Source organism: Hirundo rustica, chromosome 1 (assembly GCF_015227805.2).
Source record: "Hirundo rustica isolate bHirRus1 chromosome 1, bHirRus1.pri.v3, whole genome shotgun sequence".
Taxonomy (NCBI): domain Eukaryota; kingdom Metazoa; phylum Chordata; class Aves; order Passeriformes; family Hirundinidae; genus Hirundo; species Hirundo rustica.
In genome coordinates this window covers 79,055,736-79,077,832 of record NC_053450.1, presented here as the reverse complement: position 1 = coordinate 79,077,832, position 22,097 = coordinate 79,055,736, and the positions used below count along the sequence as shown (strand labels likewise).

General features: G+C 34.1%; 1 protein-coding gene across 3 annotated transcripts in view; it reads left to right on the top strand.

Moving 5' to 3' along the window:
• Positions 1-22,097, top strand: part of LOC120758783 (cadherin-12) — a 578,611-nt gene that overhangs the window by 171,573 nt on the left and 384,941 nt on the right. The window contains exon 3 of one of the 3 annotated variants that reach the window (XM_040077424.2): positions 16,112-16,213. The exons of the other annotated variants lie outside the window; for them this stretch is intronic. The gene's annotated coding sequence lies outside the window, so the exon portion shown is untranslated. The remainder of the gene's footprint in view (positions 1-16,111; positions 16,214-22,097) is intronic. 3 annotated transcript variants of the gene reach the window in all.

Genomic DNA, 22,097 nt, shown 5'->3' with positions numbered 1-22,097 from the left:
GTACTTAATTATAAAAATCTTTCAGATACTTATATTTCTGACATTAGGAGCGAGTCTTAAGATTGGACTATCTTAGAACTTTAGAGCATAAAGTTCTACATCTATGTGCAGTATGACACTTCTGCTGATTGGTTTGACATGAAAGTCAGAGTTTGGAATTATTTTGGAATAATGAGCTATGTTATTGTTACACACAACATAATTATAGAATGCTCAGCCTGGGAAATTTTTTTTTTTTTTTTTTTTTTTTTTTTTTTTTTTTTTTTTAACTTCCATGTTTTTCTGTAGATAAATTTCTGCCTCTCTTTCTGGTCTTGCTTGACTGTGGTGTTCAAGACAGGAGAAGGCAGATACTGTGTTGAGTTGTTGGGTACCAAAGACAACTCAGGCTGGATCATAGCTGTGCGTGCCCAGTTCTTCCTGTGAGGCTTATCATCCTCTGGCCCAGGTCATTCCTGCTGTAGTAGTTCCTCTAACATACAACTCAAATCAAGGGTTATTTTGCCCTAAAAGGAAATCTCTTTGAGATGAACGCTGGATTTCCTCACCGAGTGCATCAAGGTCCTCTGCAATCTCATCAATGTATTTGCCAGAGGAAGGAGCAACCCAGTTGATTCAGCCCGGTCAGGGCCATATGTGGACCATGGTGACACAGTGTACAGGAGTTTTGTTTGGGCAGAGCTTGGTCTGTTGTCCTCTAGTGCTAACAAGGTGTCTTCTGCTAAACTTACTGAAGATACAGGTAATTCAAGATTTCCAAAAAGGGATAAAACTGTTAGCTTGGACATGATTTTGCTATGCTCCTTAGAATGTGCAGGCAGATCAAATTTGCAGTACTTTTCTCTGTTCAGAGTATTCTTGTGACTCCTTGTCAATTGTTGCCATAATCTTGCAGAAAAACAATTCTATGAAGAAAGAGGTGGTTTTTGTTTGTTTGTTTGTTTCTTTGTTTCTTTGTAAGCAGTTAAAAGTTCTTTAGTAGAAGTAGTTTTCAAGACTGAATGAAGTCAATGGAAACATGCACAGCCATGTGACCCAGGGCACATATGTTTTACTTTTTGATTACAGTCTTCTAAATCCCTCTGATAAGCTTCAACTTTAATTTACCGTCTGCAAAACCAAACTTGAAAATATATGTTGTTTGTTTTCAAATTAAAATTTTGGCTCCTACCTTTTGAGTATGGTGAATATTTTGTAGTATTTCTGAGGAAACATGCAAGCATGCCTTTAACTAGAGGGTATTTCTCCAGAGAGGAAACTGAAAAATAAATTTTGTTCATGTATTTTGTTCATAAAAAAGAGACACTCAGCATCTTAAGTTTTAGTATGTACCCTAAAGAGATGGGAGATTCTTTGCATACACCAAATACAAATTAGATTCTTCAGTTTACTAATTTCAGCAAAAATCTTTAGAAGAATATGACCCAGGTGGAATGGAGAAATTGTTCAAGGCAGCTTGATGTATTTTCTTTATTTTCATTTTAAGTTTTGAAGCAGAAGAGAAGCAACACTTTTGAATGTAGCAATTTCTGAGAACTTGTACACTAAGTGTTTCATTAGGTATCAGCTTAATTTGTGGTAGAGTATGCAAAGCCATATTTCTCCTAGAATTCTGCCAGCAAAGTGCGATTGCTATTGCTAATTTTTGTCGTCATTCAACAATACCCAGTAGGTGGCACAAGTACACAAGAAATTTGTACAATTCTTTTCTTATCGGAGTTCTTTTATGTTTGATTACTCATTTCAAGGATTCTAATTAAAATGCAATTATTTTTCTTTTCACTTTCTTTACAATGCTATGCAACTTGTTACTACAATTTTCAGGTAACAGTTTTTATTTTGTACAATACCAGGAAGTTATTACTTTGGAACACGTAACAAACTGATATCCTTAATCATAGCAAAAGCTCTAAAATCTTCATCTACGAGTAAGTCACCTGTGAAGCTGATTTGAGACTTGGGGAATGATGATGAGGTTTTCACTTCCACTTTTACTGTAATTTCATCTTTTGTAGCAAAATGTCTACATGTTGAGTGCATGTTTTTTCTCATTGTCTTCCTTATCAGTTTCCTTGACAAAACTACAGTAGTTTTCTATGAAACTACACAAGGAAGTACATAGGAAGAATTTGGATTATAATTTTATTTTCCAACTAACTGATCACAGATGGAACATATTAATTATGACGAATAGAGGAAAAGCTTTAGTGCCTTATTGCAAAAATACGCTCAGGGCATATTGTCTATCTACTGAATTAATATTTATCATTATTTGTGTAATTATCTTTTTTCCCCCTCAAATTACCAAAATAAGGAAAAAAAAAAATACCCTTTTGCTATTAAGCAATTTATAAAGTGTTGTGAAGAACAGTGCACTTTGAGACCGGCATGTCTCTACAGTGTAAGTGCACCATATTTATACTGCATTAACACTGTCCAGGTCTACTTACTTCAGAAGCTTCTTTGTCTCAGTGTATATCATTAGAATCCATTCTTCATGCACAGAGACATTTCATCATTTTACTTGAGGAAAAGGGAGACAATCTAGTTCTAAGAAAGCCTAGATATAAGAGAAAATAGATCTAAGAAGATCATTGAAGAGCTGTCCTTTAAACCCTTCTGTGAGAAGATTTTATCGCATTGGTAAACTCCATGGACTCCTGCTGTAATTGGAAAACTTCAGAGACGAGGCTGTACATAGAGTTTGTGCTGCCTCCCCTGAGCAGCAAAGGCACAAGGACTACTCAGTTTACTCACAGCAGCAGGCTTGTAAAAGTGTGTTGCTAAAACAGAACCCAATCTCAAGTATCATGTTCCTTAGCTTGTAAAAATGTGAAGACAGCTATCATATTGTTTTTGATTTACTCCTTGGCCTGTAACTATGATGATTCATGTAACACTGTGTCAGTAGTGCTTTCTTTCAGCGTACCAATTCAAGATACCGCTATGGTTATAGTGGCTGTGGCTGCTGCATTTTTCCTTTATTTTCTTTTGTTTACTAACATCTGAATATCAAATGATGGGTTCCTTGGAGAGCATACCTGAAACCTTGTCTGTATTTTGACTTACATTACTAGATGAGAGCTTCTCCTTCAATAGTTAGTGGATTAATATGATAAGTTTTGCAAATTATTACAATGGTGTATTTTTTGGCTTTGTAGTTTCATTCTTCATTTGAGGAGGAGAGTATTTGTTTTTGTAATCAATATAACTCTTGTAGTAAGAGGAAACTAACTCCAGGTGATCTAAGAATCATATTAAAAGATTCTAGACTTCAGCTTTGATTTCTTGTTAATTTTACTGTTAAACAAGAAAACAGTGACATAGTTGACTACAATAGGTTTTCTACATAATTTGTATTTGCCTTAACCTCCTAAAAAAGTCTTCATTAAAATAAGAAAATACAGTCAGGTGATCCTTGCATTAGCAGTTATAAACTTCAACTTTACAAAAGTGAAACCATATGATGGCATCTAATAACATTAATTTCTTTCATGATGCCTGCTAGAATGATGAAATTAGTTCATAACTTGTCTAAAGAAATAATGCAGAAAATAAAGTACCTGTATATCCAGAAATGTATCATGGTAGGGTTTGTTTTTGTTTGGACTTTGTTGTATTGTTGGTTTGAGATACTGTATATTTGAAATAGGAAAAAAAAACCACAAAAAAAAAAAAAACCAACTGAGAAGTAGAGTAACATAAATCAATGATTTGGTTAAATTCTAAGATACTAATTGAGTTATTTAATGTATCTCATGTATGGAAAGACTTGTGAATATGGAAAGAGTTCTTACTGCTATTAAGTATAATTGAAAAATACGTTTAAAAAGATTAATTTTTAGTTGTTTTCTACATGCAAAGATTAAAACCCCAACTAGAGAAAATTTGGGTAAGCTAACCTTGTTAAGCTGATAATTTCATAAAAATCTGTGTAAAATTACTAGGTTATTATTTAAATATATTTCAAAGTATTTTTTCATGCATGTCTTGTTATGACTCCCAGAACTGCTCAGTGTTTGCCAAGAGAATGTGAAGGTAAAACATGATGTGAATTGTTATCCATTCTAATCAGTCCTTTAGGAAATAGGTAGTTGCTTGGGTTTTTCACAGGCTCCAGGAAAGTGTTTTTACCAGTCACTAACAAATGCTTCAGATAAATCTTTTCCTGACGTGTTGGATTAATTACTGCTAAGTTACATCTTCTGAGAAAGCAATAGTATTAAGTATTAAATTGACTATTTTGCCATCATACAACATAATGCCCCATAATGTCTCACCTGGCACTGCAGCTGCACAAAGTTTTGGCAATTTTCTAAAAAAAATTTGTTTGCAGCACCAACTTTTTTTTTTTTTTTTTTTTTTTTTTTAATGTACTAGGATTAGAAATGTTTTGGATCTTCATTTTCAGCCCTTCTGTTTGTATGTGTTTCTAGAACTCATTGCTTTCCCAGATAGTCATTGTCAAAAATAATCAATGTAGTCCCAGGGAACTGGGGACTTTTAGGGAGCCTTTTTCATGTCATCTTACAGATAAGGGTCAAATACAATTTGGATAATAAAATGTAAATATTAAGAAATGCCAACCAAGTTTTACAGATAGTATAATTTGACCTTAATCTAATGTGTACCTTAACTGTATACTGCATGTAAAGAGATAATTTTGAAGTTGAAATATTTAGTGGTCTGTAGGACAATCTGATTTACAAGCTCCATCTGTGGCTTAGGAAATGCCTATCAAATAGAATATATTTCTTAATAAGTAGTTTTGGTTTTAACTTAATTTTCTCAACTAGCCTTCCAAAGAAATAATTAATAAAATGAGAAAAAATGAGTAATTTCTGCCAATGATTATTTTGTCAATATGCTGAATAGGGTGTCTTTGTCACTTTATAGGCAAACTAACTTGGGTCAATATTACTGCAGAATTGTTGAGTGCAGATTCTTTCCCATTTCCTTTTTCCGGTGACCAATGCTAGGAATTGCCCCAGGAACTGTCTAATAACTGAGAATCCTCCTCTGGCACCTGTTTGCTGATGAGAGGAATATGGTGGAAGCATCATACTCTTCCACCAGTTGTGACTCTCACTGGCCACTCAGTTACATCAATTTCATTCAACACCACGGAAAAAGCTTCAACCATTGCCAGGTTGTCCTCATTGAGAATTAAGAATAGGAGAAGAAATTGATTAAAATAATCAGTTAGATGGAATAGATTTATTGTAGTAAAATAAAGCCTGTGCTAATGTGAAATAGATTTCACAGATGAAGCACTGGGTATCACTTTCTTATTGAATGTGATATTAATAAATATACCAAGAAAAACTCATTGCATAATTTTTCAATGTCACTGCCAAAAATTCTTTCAGTATAAAAGAATGAATTTTTTTTTTTTTAAAAATTATATATATATAAAATATTCCAGGAAACTTCTAGAGGTTTTTTGGGGTTTAGAGGAGGTTTTTGCTCTATCAAATGATGACAAAATAATGATAGGTTTGTTTGATCAAAGCTGATTTCATATGGCATGTATCATAGTGATACAGTGACTTTCCATCCCTTTCCATCACTCATAACAGGAAATTAAGATATACTAATAATACACTGAGACAAAGTTACTATGGTTTGGTTGAAATTCAGCCCACTAATTTTGCTCATTTTGACTGTGAAGGGGATGATGTATATAAATTTGGCTACTTGTGAACAAACCCTGGTCATCCTGGCAGATTAATAGACAGGATAGACTCTTAATCCTGAGAAGGTTTATAGTGAAATAAAATGAGTATTGCTTTTGCTATTAATAGGTGAAGGAGAAGAGGATGTGTATGTATGTTCTGTAGTAAGATTACTACAAAGATTGCATAATCATACAAGCAAAACAAGATTAAGACTGATAGCTTAATGGAAGAAAATAGAACTTGTGTTTGCGCTGTTATAAAAGTTAATAGTGAAGAAGCCCAAGCTAATAGCTTTGAAATAACCTGAATACATGAAGAAGCACCTGGTACGCCAAGTGCAGGAAGATTCTCAGTCACCAAAGATGGATCCCTATAGATCAGTATTTTGTAGCATAAGTTGTATAAGGTTCACACATGTTCAATTACACAACCCTGTGATGTGAAAATTAGAGTTACACCTAGCTCCTAACTGGGAGTAAGAGTCAGAAATTTAAATGAGGTTCCCAGATAATCATTAATTGTTTACTCATTGTTCCTGGCTCATGTGTTCTCCATTGTTATGGAATTTTGGAGTTGCCAGTTTTAGTGTCAAAGGTGCGTTGCTTTTCCTTCCAATCTGTCTGAGAGGTTTGATTTGACAGAACAGGGTATATCTTGGCACAAAGAGAAAGGAATCAAAAATAGAGTCATTTCCCAGTTCTTTGTCTTGTCTCAGATCCATACTCTTGAAGATAAAAAACATTAGAGGACTATCACATCCTTCCCCTATCATGGATGGTGTGAGCATTGCTAATGGGTGCATCACCCAAGAGCTGAGAAGAAACTTGGGTCAGCAGCTGTATTTTAATAGAACTGCAAAGACATGCCTAATGTTTCATTAAGCACTTCAGTTTGACTTCCTACCCTCAGACAATGCTATTACTGGCACTCCAGTGAACTAGGGAAACAGAGAGATGAGCGCGGTTTGTGTTGTTTGTTCTATTGTTCCAGCTGGATTAATCTGAATTATTCTCATCTCAGTGACTTGCTGCAGACATAAAGGGTTGTGGTTCTTATTCTTGAGAAACAGGAACATTGCCTTTGCTCCAAAATCTCTTGTTTGTTTTGGTTTGGTTTGGTTTGTTTTTTTTTTTTCCCTTTTTTTCCCTTATGCTCAATGTGTTCCTCCAATGTTTGGTAGTTGAGTGAATCATAAACTTTTCATGCTCTGCAGTGGGCATAATCATATGTAAAATTACTATTATGCTTGTCATGAAATTGTAATAGGACATAGCACTTATCACAGCTGTGGACTTTTTCCCAACCATCTGAATCTCCAGGTGTGCCCTTGAATTGACAATAACAAGGTGATATGCTATTATTACAACTTTCCTGTATTTTATATTGTAGCTGTCTGGGAAAATAGTTTCATAAGAAAGAGTTAATATAGATTCTTGTTTCTAACCTTTTTGCAAGTTTCACATTTTTTACATGTTAGGAATTTCATGTGAACACATATAAAGCATAGATGCAAAAAAGATATCTAAATCTTCCTTAACTTTATGGTTTAAAATATAAATTTCAATAAAGTAATAAGATATTTTGTTGTTCAGATTAAAAAAAAAAAAAAATCCTATAAAATTAAAAGCAAAATTTTTATATTGTTGAGCATATTTTCTGGCTGCTTAATCATTTGTGTCAGTGTAAATCATAATAATCTGTAATTAGAACAGTTGAATTCCACTGTCTTTGCAATAAAGGAATAAATGACAAATATAACTTTTCTGCTGTATGGAAAATTCACATACATCTCGGGGGGCTCTTAGTTTCACACTTGACTGCCCCCTTCCCCTGGTGCCCCCAGCTTGGAATTCTGTTATCTTTGTTTAATATTTCTCAAAATAGTCAATAAGGGTGAAATTCTTCTTACACAGTTCATCAGCAGAAAGCCCTTTATTGCCACTGCATTTTTCATGTAGTTGGAGAAGGAACATAGCCGAAGGGAGTCTTGGGTTATGTTAGGACTACCTGTTCTCTTTCTGCTACATCTGTGTAGTTGTGGCTGTTGGCATCAGAGTTAAATGGACTTCTGCTGCCACTTTTTCAGATCCTCCAGAGGACATTTGGGCTACTCAATGACTTCCAAATGCCATTATCTTGCTGGAATAATTTCACAGGACTTTATATTCACAGGTGTTTTTTTCCAGCAACATTATATTTCGTAAACTCCAGAACACAGGAAAGTAATTTGAGAGAACTAAGTGGATTTTGAAGTGCTCTTTGTTAGTTGATTTCTATTAGTCTGCTTAGGCATGGATGATTTTGGAGGGTTTTTCTTTATACTGAGGACTAATACTTCAGGTGATGCAGTGAACCTGATTTCAAACTATTCAGATTACATGTTTAGTGTCACCATTTTGCATATGTACAATTCCTATAATTAAAAAAAAAAAAAGGAAATTAATAATAAAATATATTTTCATTTATAGTATAGACATCTTGATGACTTACACTTTCTAGTGATATACCGTTTTTTTGATGGGAGAAGGGAAGATTCTCTTTTCTCTATTTTTTTCTTAAAAGTGGACATATTTATCTGTAATCTGCAAGAATTAAGTATGGAAACATTATTCTTTAGTAAACTATTGTCCTGCCTATAATTCCTATTCCTGCCCATGAGGTTAAGAAAGTTTGCATTTTTGAGACCAGATCTAGGTGATGAGTCTGCAGAGTTTTGGTCCTTACTTTACTTATAGCCACCAGTTTTTGGATGAATCTAGGCTTAACCACAGCCTCTTCAAAACCAGATCTCATCATACCTGCACATGGTATTGTATGTAAAAAATGTGCCTTGCATAGGTAGCTTGGACTTAGCATTTATCTGTGTACCACAGCATTTTTTCTTTTGCCTTAAGTTTCTACAGTACGTACCTGTAAAGCAGCTAATGCCTAAATCACATAAAAGCTGAATCTCATGGCATGCACTGTGAATCACTGATATTCAATTAAGAAGATTTTGCCTGGGAATGTGGGATTTTAAGCTAGTGATGCATTTTTTCTTGTAAACAATGAATTTTCAAGACTATAGGGGAACCAATTTAGTTGTCAAAATGTAAAATCTTTTGAGATTTTACTTTTTGTTTTATATAGAGTTTCCTACTTTTACCAGAATATTTTGTCTTTAAAACTTGAAAATTACAGTTGTTGTATATTTAGGTCGGCAACTGTTTGCTCTTTTCTCAAGAAATAACTTCAGAAATAAATTTACCAAAATATTTTACTCTGTTTGAAATTCTGCTTGCCAAAAGCAACTACATAAACTGGAATGTCTATTGTGGAAAGCTGTATTAAAAAAAAATGAAGCCTAGAACCCCCAGGAACAGTCATGACCAGTGAAGCTGTGCATGTAATGGGGGAATAAAACACTATTAATGCTGTCATTATGTTTAATAGAAGTGCTTAGATCAGTTCTTACCACAGAGATAAAATAAAAAGAAATAACTGATAACTAAATACTTTAAACAGTGATTTAATTTTTTTTTTTTTTTTCAGTTTTAAAATTGAAAAGCATAATTGAAAAGTGTAATTCAAAGCTGTTGTGCAAATAATTTCATTTTCAGCACTGGAGTCTAACCTAAGACCTGAAAATGGGCAGACAACATATATTTTTGAACATTCAGAAAGGTTCAAGTGCACTGCTGGTGAAAACCCTGGGTTCTTGTAATATTGAAGAAAGACAGCAACTTCTGAGAAATAAAAGGCAGTGCACTGCATAAGACTACTAGGTTTAACAGTGGGTTTCAGAAGAAAGCAAGCAATTTTTGTTTCCTCAAGCTATAAAATGATAGTAAAAATTATCTCAAATCCTGAGAGGTTTGCAAAACACAAGATAAAGCTGCCTGTGTACAGGTGGGCTTAACTTCTCTTCAGAGAGCTTGTTTCTGTACATGAGTAAACAGTGTATCATGGTTCCAGGTGCCTTGCTGAAACTGAGGCGGATTGTTCCCTTCTTCATTCAAACTTCTGTGGAATAGGTCTGAGGAGGGTACAAAATTGCATTGTCATCTCATTTTCAAAATGGTATTTGCCACTGTTAATTTAAAAATAAATTTTGAGGTGGATAGTTTTTAAATGTGCTAGATAATGGCCACTTTACAAATTCAACTTGAATCTGTTGTGTTGGACTATTAAGACTATAAGAAGCATGGTAATGTCCCATATCAAAAAAGAACATATGGCTTCAGTACATTACATTTCTTTTAATGTTATTCAATTTTTACATTGTTATTTGCTTAATGGAAGATAGATCGATCAGATTAGTTGGATTGATAGTAGAGGCAATGTTCCTTTTCTCCCTCAATTTAGACTTTTAATATTTTTATAAAATAAATCAATTAGAGTTATTGAAAAAAAAAAAAAAAAAAAAAAGAAAGGAAAAAAATAGCAATGAAAACCATGCTAAATTTAGAAGAAAACATAATAAAAATCTGTTCGTAGAAAGAAATTGTATTTGTCCATTTATGAGTCTGTGTAAGTAGTTTCTTACAGAGGGAATGGAGAGAAACTACAGGAATACCCATTTGTTTTTCCACTTAGACAAAGTTACTTTCTACAGCCATTAACCAAGTAGACATATGGTATGATTTCACAGAAGAATTTATGTATATCAAATTATTCATCATTCCCTGTTGTTCCTAAAACATGCATGCAGCACAAGTGCTGCGTGAGCTATTCCAAAAGAAAAATATGTAAAAATATTTTGAAAGTGCATGATGCTTTATTCTAAGAAGTAAACCATATATTTAGAAATAATCTTAAAATACTTTTTTTTTAGTAGAACTTTAAAAAGAACATCTCATTTCTCATGAGGTATATGTATGATATAAAAGTACCTGAGAAAGACCAAAAACTTCCTAGAAAATTACTACACTTTTGATCTGGAGATAGCAATAAACTGGCTAGTGTCACAAATAGTCAAGCATGATCTAGATAATCCTGCCATGCTTATCCTTCTACTAAATTATATCTTTATGGGGGAAGGAAATTAGAGCAGATGGAGCAGACTCCAGTCCAGAAGGTGGTTTTCAGGGGGCTAGGTATATATTCTTTCTATGTATTTCAAGAATTCTGTGAGAATTTTGACTCCCTAATGATACGACCAAATACTTTTAGATGCCATATTGAGCTCCTGGTATTTGAAACAACATTAATTACTGTCTAAAAATTCAGACAAAATACAGATGTTTAAGAGACTGTGAACTAAATTTAGTGGAGTGACAGAATTCTTTGTCTTAATTCCTAGATAAATCTTGAACAGTCAATATTTAACTTTTTAGAAATATTTATAGTAGGAATTTGATTTTCTTGTCTCATTTCTGTGAAGAAGGAGCTGTAGGATGGAAGTAAATGTCAGAGCCAAAGGCTTATTTGATTAAACTATGGCAACAGCATTAATCTTCAAAAGGAAATCAAGATAATAGAGGGGTCTGGATGGACCAGGAGACTGATAATTGGTTATAAAGCTTTTGACCCTTGAGCCAGTAGTTCAGACTCAAGCTAAGCCAGTAGTGACTGAAAATCATTACTCTCATATAGCAGTGCAATTGCTGTGTGAAATGGGTGATTCGTTTCATTCCAGTTTCTAGCAAACTGGTACTCAAGTTGCAAAAATAGCTACTCCTATTGTCAGGAGCTTAAGGAAGAAAACAATGGGAAAATTCTTTACATTCTTATCTTAGGAGGTAGTTTGGATAGTGAAGGGTAGGAAAAGCTGCAGTCCATTGGCTCATTGAAAACACCAACACCTACTGTCAGGCTCTTGTTAAGGAATTAAAGCCACCTGTTTTGTCCACATGGAATTTCTCATTGACCTCAATAAAAGAGAAAATTTTGTATACAATGCAACTCTGTAGACCTTTATAAAGATATTTCTTATTCTCGTGGACTGTTTTCACCATTTTTACCAGGAAATAATGTGTGTTTTGTTCTGTTTTGTTTTTCTTACTTGTAATTCACAGAAAAAACTGTCATTCAAGTAGTTTATTTGAATCTGTTTGACCTTGGAGTTGTGCTTGATCTGTTTAGAGTCAATGGATGACTCATACCTGAATTGAGTTGCTAACGATTTGTAGCTGCTTGTCTGTGTTGGATTGTGTTCTTCCTCCTTAATTGGATGACCTGATGTTAATAATTAATGTCACCTGAAATCAGCATAATTTCATTCTGTAAGAAATCATTTAGGTTGCTAGCAATCTGAAAAGCCACAGTCATATTAAAATGTTGGAGCATTACAAACTTGGTAGTGCTCTGTTAATGGCTGGATTTTATGATCTTAAAGGTCTTTTTTAACCTAAACAGTTGTATGATTACTCTTCTGAATTATATTTATCATCTCCTTCACTATCCATTCTTTTTCATTCTTTTTAACTGTGGTGAACATGGCAATATTGCTCACTCAGGCACACTTCTGACTTTGTTTTGGTTTGCCAGTTTCTTCAGTCTGTTTTCTGAATTCTCAGCAAACCAGGAGGAGTTCTCTTGCTTCAGCACACTTGTATTCCCATGTCTTTTATAGGATTTATGCTTAAATTAATTATGTGTCTATACTTGCCTATTTCTCTATTGCCTTTTCTTTTAAATGCCTTTAAACTTATCGTTTGACTCTCTACAGTGTATTGTCACTGTAAGGTATTAGATTCCTTTTCTTTAAAATACAGCCACTCTGCCTCTCCTGGAACTCCTCCCAAGTCCCCAGAATTTAAAGTGTAATTAATCCCTGTCTCATTTTTTTCTGTAGCTAGTCCAACTAGTAGACTTGACGAATAGAGATTTTTATGTAGCATTTAGTTCCATGGTAAAACAAACAAACAAACAAAAACACAGGAGAGAATAAAATAACATTGGATCATTAAAAACTCAATTGACACTCTTTTTGTTGTTGCAAAAATTACATTAAAAGATGCTGACTCAGAGGTTGCTGCATTCTTCTATCCATGAAGAGAAAGCTGGTTTAGAAACCCATTGGTCTTGTGTAGGGTCTTTTGGAATCCTTTCAGATATGTCTTTGTAAAATACCAAGTGCTAAAAGGATAAGGAAAAATGAAAATTTTATAGCAAGTGCTGTTGGTTGTTTTAATGTAATGAGTGGGTCTCACTTAGACTGCCAGCAATATCAGGAAACAACCTCCATCTACTGCAAGCAGAAGAAACAGCGAAAATGCAAAGACTTACCCTGAAGTGCTGCAATTCATGAAAGCTCTATTACTGAACTCGGTCACTGGAATCTCAGAATTCAGCAAGAGTTAATGCTGCTTGTTTTAATATTGACTTGTCAATAAGTAAACATGAAAATATAATTAGCTGTACATTGTTGCCTAATTGTGTTGGAAGTGTTTTTATCAAATAAGCCCAGAAGGAAATGTTGTTCTTTACAAAATTGACTATTATGGTTTTGAAGAGTGTGATTGACTGCCAAATTTCTGTAAACTAGTGCAGTAAAATGAAAAACTAAGAATATTGAAATGCATACGGTGAAGTGAGGCCTTTCAGTCTGTGATTAAGTTCTTTCTGAATGACCTTGTGTGTGGGGAGCTTTTTGCCCAAAGACATTTGTTTCTGGAGAATAAATGTTGATATGAAGGGAACGTGAAAAAAACCCTTAAACATAGGCCCAGATGCCAGCTTCACAAAGGATGAATCATCACTTTCATTAGAAGTTGTGATCTACCTTTCCCCAGTGGGGGCAAGGGAGCACAGACAGAAAAGCACTACGAAATTCAGTCCACCTGCAAAAACAAAAAAAGAGTAAGGAACCATAGTTTCATGCAGCATCATTTAGGTGACTCCTGCTTAAATGTTATACTGTGAAAAATATCTGTAAATGAAAGTGAATGTTATTTCACCAAAAAATATGCACATTATTTTTCATTTGATACTTTCTGCAGTTTCACAGATGATAACGATCCTGACAGCTTTAACTTTGGTTTGTGAATATGTTCAAAATGTTCTCTGTGGATATATTCCAAGGTACTCAATGGTACCATAGTTCCCAGTAAATTTCCTCAGGTTAGATGATTAATGCACACTGTATATTACAGTTTTCATGCTGTATTTTTCCTTTCCTTCAGCTAAGTAAACTGGATTATTTGCAGAAAAGATTTTTTTAATTTAATCAATGCAGCTGAGAAAAAATCAATAAGGTTTACAGAACCACTCCAGTCTTTATTTGCAATAAGAATCATTGGGATCTCTTTTTCGTTGCCAATGTTTTGGTAAGAGGTGCCAAGCAATAAATAACAAGGGCTGTATGCTAAATTTTAAGAATGTTTTTAAGGAAACAGGAACTTGCAGTGCTAACACCAAAAAGCTGGATTTTTTTTCCCCCTTGTCTGTTATGACGTTCTTTATTTATTTCTACATCAGCAGACTCTAGAGCCCTGCAATGCATGTAATTCTGGATGCTTGTTTCAGCTGCTCTTTTGAACTGATATCAAGTGTTATTGATTCATTAAGCTAATATTTTTCCTATCTAATCCAATAATGTGAAGAACTAACACTGAGAAAGAACAACTGGTTTTATTTACGAATTCTGTTTTCTGTTAGGAGTTTCTGCAACAATAGATGCTTGTAGTGTTGGGATTCTTCTCCTTTTGGACTGCTTATTTTTGTTTGTAAGTTTGGGGTTTGGGAGGTATTTTTAGCGTAAGGACCACAAGTAAATTCTTCAAAATGAAAGGGTGTGTAGTTGGTTTGGTAAGCTTGAAATAAAACATGTGATTCAAATCCTGCTTGCCTTAGCAAGAAACTCAAAAAGAATTCTCCTGTTAACTGGGAAGGTTTGCTTCTGGTGCTGCCTGCCTCACAAATATAGTAAATTTAAAGGGTGAAATAGTTCACTACATCCATATGGACTGAATATTTGGATAGTACCAGCTATTGCATTGGAGACAATCACTCCTACAGTAAATTAATTGTCAGTGAATAGAATGTCTTAAGCATAAAAAAAGTGCTTGAATGATACTAATAATTTCAAGATTTAATTCAACTAATTATTGAATAAATACTACTTCCACTGAACTTAAAGAAAACTCTATGATTCCCTCCCCTTCCCTCCAGACCCCCAAAAGGTATTAAAAGTTCTGAAGGTACCAGAAGTAGGTTTGTATTAATTCAGTGGAGGGGAGTGAAAATACTGTAAACAAGTTATATATTTATAGATATGCAGTTTATGTTGTAGTGTACTATTAGGTTTTCTTTTATTGTGGTTTTTTTTTTTTTTAAGTATGGAGACTTGGGTTGTTAATGCCTTATAAATGGCTTATTCTCCTCTGCAGGCGTAATTCACTTGCAATTCCCAAGTTTACACATTTCTAAAAGCCTCAATATAATATAATTTAATGTTTTGGCTCAGAGTGGGTGTTATGCCTCTCTTTAGTAGCCTCTTATCTTGGGTAAGGACAGTGCCTGGGGTATGAAAGAAGACGAAGAGAGTCACCAGCTCAGCTGTTTGTCTCCCCTCGAGTTTTCTCTTGTTTTATAATTTTGTATCTGGATGCCATCTCTCTCTTAATATCCCTCCAGTCTTAGGTTTGGAATCCCATGTATTTTAATTTCTCTTTTTCTCTTCCCTCCTATTAGTTTAGCTTTCTGACCATCTGCAATAAAATATTCCAATATGCAAACAACTAGGCAATAAATAAAAGCAGCAAAGAACACTCCAAGTTTTCATCCTGTTGAAGTAATAGAAAAGATTTTCCAGTATTTTTTGTTTGCTTACTGCCACCCCCATCATCTAAACATCAGATTGATTCAAATAACAGTGTATCTCAGAGCTGTAATACGAACCAGATCAGGATGGGCTAGTTATAGAAGTTCTGTGAGTTACAGAATTGCATTTATGAGAAAAATTACAATCCTGCCATATATGATACTGATTTATACCATTATAGTAGTGACAAAATTGGCTGTAAAACCGATGTGAAAAGCACAAATCATTATACAAGATGTCCCTAGCTTGTATTGTGGCTACTCCATCCTTTTCAAAAAATTCTTTGTATGTTTATTTTCATGCTGTGATGAATGGTAGCTGACACAAAGGAAGCCCAGCCAAGGCAATGCATACAAATCAGAGCTGTAATATGATGTTCTGCAACTGGCAGTAAAATCCCCCAAGTTTTAGAGAACAATAAGGAATGTGAGCAGTTTTATTCTGAACGTTTGCTCAGTGGGGTGCATCAGCTTCAAGGGGTGTCTGTGTCCTGCTCCTCACCTTGCTATATTCAGTCAAGGCACAGAAAAAATGCTATGTGGTGACTTTTTTTTTTTTTTTTTTTTTTTTTTTTTGTGCTAGACTTATTTTCTAACAACACACTGTTGTGCTTTGGCTGTTATTCTTCCCATTATAATGAGAAGCAATTATTTACAATATCAATTTAACTTTTGTATGTTTGTTACAGACTATAGTGACCCAATCAGTTGAGGATTGTGGTGAATAAGGCCAGCTGAGGGCTGAACTTCATTTGTATAAGGTCTTGGAAGATGTGGCATCATACTCACAGGTAGACTTTTAAAAAGGTGTCTGTCATCTCAAAGAAATCTATAATAATTGTGATGAACTTACTGCATTAAAGCTGGTGGATTCATTTATCACTTTTTAGTTGGTGGATTTTTTCTTTTTTCTTATTTGTTTGTTTGCTGTTATTTATATATTAAACAGGATTTAGTTTTAGGCTCACTTAACTGAGCTGAAAAAATTGAGGATTCTAATTATCATTGCTGCATATCTCAACAAAATTACTTGATGCAATCTAGAGATATTTCATTGCTACAGACCAATTCACTATTTACAAAGAGCTGTACTGGATGTTACATTCTTCAGACTATTTCAATTTAGATGTAGATTGGAGAAAATAAAAGTACAGTTACAGTCTATTCTGTACCTCTTAAAGGACAGAAACTAATTTTCTCTCTGAGCTTTATTTTTATGAGGCTTTTTTCCTTGTATTTGCATGATGTTATTTTTGTCAAATGGTATTTTTCTGCTTTCAAAGGCATACCTTGTCAGAACCCCTTTCACGCAGGTAAAAGCCAATGTTATAGACTTCCTCATGTTTATTAATACACTATTTTTTGCTTCAGTTGTTCCATATGAAGTGTACTGTAAACTGGTTTTACTACATTCTGGACAACAATTTAATGCCCAGGATGACACCCCCCAACTAAAAAAAAAAAAAAAAAAAAAAAAAAAAAAAAAAAAATCTATTAGATATGAAGGTATGAACTTTATAACTTTAGTTGTAATGTATTTTGAGGCAAAAGCCTAAATGAGTTTAAAGCACAGTCTCCAAGAGATGGCAAAGGTTGGTGAATTTTTAGGGTTATATTTTATTTTTAGTTATTTGATCTATGAAGCATGGTTAAAAGTGTCTGGAACCTAATTTTTTTGCTCAAGTCTGTCTTTGCTGTCTTTAGGACAAAAAGCACAAGGCAATTTTCAGTCATGTATTTTTTCTTCCAAAACTCTAGGCTTCTTACTAGTCAAAAGAAATTAGGAAATTGAGATTATATCTCAGTGACTCTGACAAATAAATGGAAAGAACTTATCTGGTGCCAATGCAATCAGCACTTGCTATCTTGACTAGGCTTGCTGGAATTGTGCCAGAAGAGCTTGGGATGTGCTATCATTTCTGCTTAGTAAAATGGTTTGTATGCTATATTTCCATGCACTTTGCCTTTAAAATATTAATTTTTTGACACCTGGATTGTAATTTAAATTGCATTTTGTTTCAGGACACTCAGCTAGACAGTATGGGAATGTAATGAGAAGGAAATTAGAGAGCAAACAATCTGGAATTATTTTATGAAATTTTATTTGAAATTTAATGACATCAGCACTGAGTAGACTATCTTCTAAGAATGCCTGTGTGTGGACGAAGATGAACTTTGGCATGCTTGGTATATGATTTGTTGTTGATAATGAGTTTATATTCTCACTGCATTTATTATGAAATAAAATTTTAAACCTTGATTATAAAGTTAGGCACATAATTAAAAATCTGGCTCAGTTTTTCATATGGCTTAGATAACCCTCTAAGCATTTGATAAGCTTATATTTATGCATATATATAAGTGGAGATATGGAAATCACCGTATTAATGAATATGTAATAGAGAAGTATTCGAATAACCAAAAGCTATGTATTTACCTCATTCAGAATTGTTCTAAGTGTTAAAAATTTTAAGTTTGGCTACACATATTTCTGGAGGAGGAAAATAATCTCCAGATGTGTGAATTGTAAACTTTGAAGAGCTTAATGGATAAAACAAACATGACATAATTGTCTGCTCCATCTTTCACAGCTCATTCGCTCCCCTTCTTCTCACTGTGGGTTTTCACAGTGGAACATGTTGGTTGAAAGTGAGCAGAGCGGGCGAGTAATCAAGGTCAACATAGTATCACCCAGTCTGGAAAAACAAGAGTGATAAACAAGAGGAAAGAAAGCCCTTTGCTATTATCAAAGAAATATTACAGGAGAGATCACGAGGCAGATTTGTTGTGGGACAAGAATTCATAATTTATTTTGCAGATGTCTCTGTAATTTAAGTTGCAGGTGGAAGAACCACACAGTTATAGATGCTCTGGGGAAAGGATACCCAGAGCCTCGTAAATCACGGTAAGGATTAAAAACAATGAGCATTCATCTTCTTAACCTCATAAAGCGGTATTGCAAAGACAAGGATTATAACTTACTGTGCATGTAATCTTTGTTCGGGGATAGAGGGTGTCAAAATTTTAAAATACTTCTCTCAATTAACTGTAACACCTTTTGAAAGGGAAAAAAAAATGTTGTAAAACAGATCTTAAAAGCATTTCTGCTAGTAAAGAATACTTAACATTTCCCACAAAAGAAGGAAAAAGGAAATTGATTCTTGCTGAGCCCATTGTTTCTAAGCTCTGATCTGTTTTTAAAAGTTAAAATTTATAAATATGTTTTAAAACCTTACTTAATAAGCACAAGACAAAAATAATACTTACCCTTCCCATTTTAAATTTATGAACTCTTGAACAACCCTTTGCCTTAGAATTGAATTGCCTTTTGCCTTTGTGTGAATTCAGCTACTTTTTCAAGTATAAATACTCAACTCAAATACTCATGGTGATTGAAGAGCAACCTCGCAATGAAAAAAACACAGCGTGTGTTCAGTCTGCTAAGTAAGCACTGTAAAGCCTGAATTTATCTATTCAGTTTGTAAATGTTGCCAGTATACCTGGAATTAAGTTTTATGTATTGAAAACATTTTCTTCCATACTCAGAATGCCAGTGTCGAGGGACTGAAAACATTTGCTAGAGAAATGAATGTATGTGATGTCACAAGAAGCCCCTTTCATAGCCCCACAAACCAAGAAAATCACGGAAGCAAGACCTTTTGGGTTTATTTATTTATTTATTTATTTATTTATTCTGATATGTGACTCAAAATTCTATACAATTCTGTCAGGGAAAGAAATGCAGGAGTATAATGTTCAGCAGAGTCCTGTACTGTATGAGTGATGGTGGTGATCAGCTTTGAACATGTACTACGAAGAAAACAAAGTTTAAAACTTCTAAATCTGTAATCCATTGCATAATTAGTACATTAAACCAAGAAACCAGGAAAGATGGAGAGAGACTTTTTGCATGGACATGTATTGACAGGACAAGGGGGAATGGCATCAAACTGAAAGATGTTTAGATTAGAGCAAGTTGCTGAGGGTTGTGGGTGCCTTAACCCTAGAAGTGTTGAAAGCAAGGCTGGATGGGGCCCTGAGCAACCTGGACTAATGAAAGGTGTCCATACTCACGCCAGGGAGATTGGAAAGAGATGGTCTTTAAGGTCCCTTCCAACCCAGGCCATTCTATGATTCTGTAATCTAAAGGTGAAAGATAGAGTTGGACCAAAATGTTATGTCTTGAAAATTAAATATACATACATACATACATACATACACATATATATATATGTGTGTGTGTGTGAGTGTGTGTCTGTGTGTCTGTGTGTGTGTAGTTTGAGTCTTCTTGAGTCTTCAGACCTTTGGATTGTCAAGAGACAGGCAAATATGAAATTGGGATGTTTATATCCAGTCATTATGTAGAGAGTGTTTTCTAGAGAGCACTTCCTGAGTATTGTCAGAAGATTGCAATCAGGAGGATATTGGTTTGTCAACTGCTTCAGGCCAGACCATTTAATAGTTACTTAAACAATGCTGTAAAGTTTTACAGGCCCCCAACAAGACTTTTTCCATCTCTTCAGGATAGCTGTTTCCTCTGATTAACTCATAAAGATTGTACTGGAAATGTCTTCCTGATTTTCTGTGGTGATTTTTCTTCTAATTCAACTCTTTTCCTTTCTCTGTTTTTTTCCTACTTTGATGATGTGAAAGTTCATTTAGTTTCTAGTATTCCATTGGGATGTTTGATTATTCTAGAAATCTAGCCAACAAAACAGATGATGCAGGAAGAGAGAGTTTGCTTATACATCTACCATGCTAGTCAGGAATGATGCTGTTGCTATGAAACTAAACACCGGCCTTGAATACTGTTTGTAGATAGATGGTTTACTTTCTCTGATTCCATGTTTCTTTATGATCAAAATTCCTTTTCAATATATAAATATGTGCTACATGCACAGTTTCTTATCCTCATAAAACACATCATTCTGCATTAATGAATCCTGGAATGGGTTCATCACAGGTTAAGAGTCCATGATTCGTGAGAAACATTAAAGTAAAACCATGAAGGAAACAGCTGGCTGTTTAGTGAACTGGCAGAAACTGCTCTTTGTTTTGGAAGTTTAATTTAGCCTAATGTAAATGCCTTTGTATTCTTTTTAATAAAACCTTCTATAATTTGTACCACACATGACAGACATAAAACATACTGTTTTGAGTAAGCAGGATGATTAGGTTACAAATGCATAGCTAAGACACATTATTATAATCTTATGTTCAAACACATGCACCTTTCAATACCAGTTATTAATTTGGAATTCTTTAGATTTTAGTGCCAGCTTGAGATAATTTTAAAAAAAAGATAATTTTCTGAGCATGCATCAGAAACAAGCTGGTTGAAAACAGGTTTCAAAGAATATATCTGATGACACTGTAAATTCAAAAAACGAAGTCTCAAACTAATTCAAGGTGATCAAGTCCTTTAGAAAATTATGAATTGGTTTCTCATGGTTGAAATGAAAGAGCTAAATTAAACTGGAAATCTGCAATATTCTTATTCACCTGAAAAAAATAATCTAAAGTGGCAAGTTGTTGTTGCAATGCCACAGAAATAATTGCTAAAGAAATTGGTTATAAAATTTTACAAGGAAAATTGAATGTTTTGAGAATGATAAGTTTCCTTAGATATTAAAAACAAAAACAAAAACAAAGACAAAACCTAAAAGTGTCATCGACAAATTTCTCGTAATTATTGTGTCTCTATTTTTGCCTATCCATCTTGTGACATCGTGCTGCCACCTGTATCTCAAAAAGATTGCTTGGCCAACTGCTGTTGTGGCATAAGCCAGTTGAATTTCTTTGACAGTGACCAGGTCAAAACAGAGGAAATCTATATTCCCTAGTGATGTAAAACAAACAAACAAAAAATTCCTTAGTTCTATTCTTATACTGACCATTCACCAGACCAAGACAAAAATCTTTATTTGTTAAGACCACTGCTGTAAAAGTTATAGATGGAATCAATGTCACTGTTACACAGTTCTAATCTTAAGACACAATGCTTCTAATTTGATGATAAGTGACCTCACTTATAACATTTTGATTTTAGAAATGTGACCTAAAAAATAAATTTAATTATAGAAACTACATATTTTCAATAAATTATGTCAAAGCTCTTTAATCTTGTAGCCTTATGGAGAGAGGAAAAAACAAGTGCCTTAAATCCTGATTTAGTGTTTTAATCTGTGTTTGATCTAGATGTATCAACAAAGAGAAAGCACAAAGTTTGTAGAACTTTCTTTATAATAAAAAGACAGATATCTTATGTTCAGCATGAGAGTGTGTGGTCATAAATGTTTTGTTATGGGCCTAGACCTGGCTTTATTCAATATCATAATTCACCTGATGGGTGATGAAATAGGAATCTGTGTTTCTTATCCATTTTGTAGATAAATTTGCCATCTAAAAAGCTGATGAAAATTAAGAGTGTGTAGAGGCTAGACTCTGCATGCAAAATAACCCTGAGAAATGGAGAAATAACCACTGAAAATGTGGTGAGACTTAGACAAATGGAACATCCTTGTAGAAAAATCACCAGAGACAAAATACAGACTAAGGAACAATTGATTAGGTGATTAATCAGGGGAAGGAAGGGAGGAGGGATTGCAAACTGAAGATGATGGTGTAAAATTATTTCAGAATAAAGCATGAAGAATTTGGGATGTGATCTGGTGA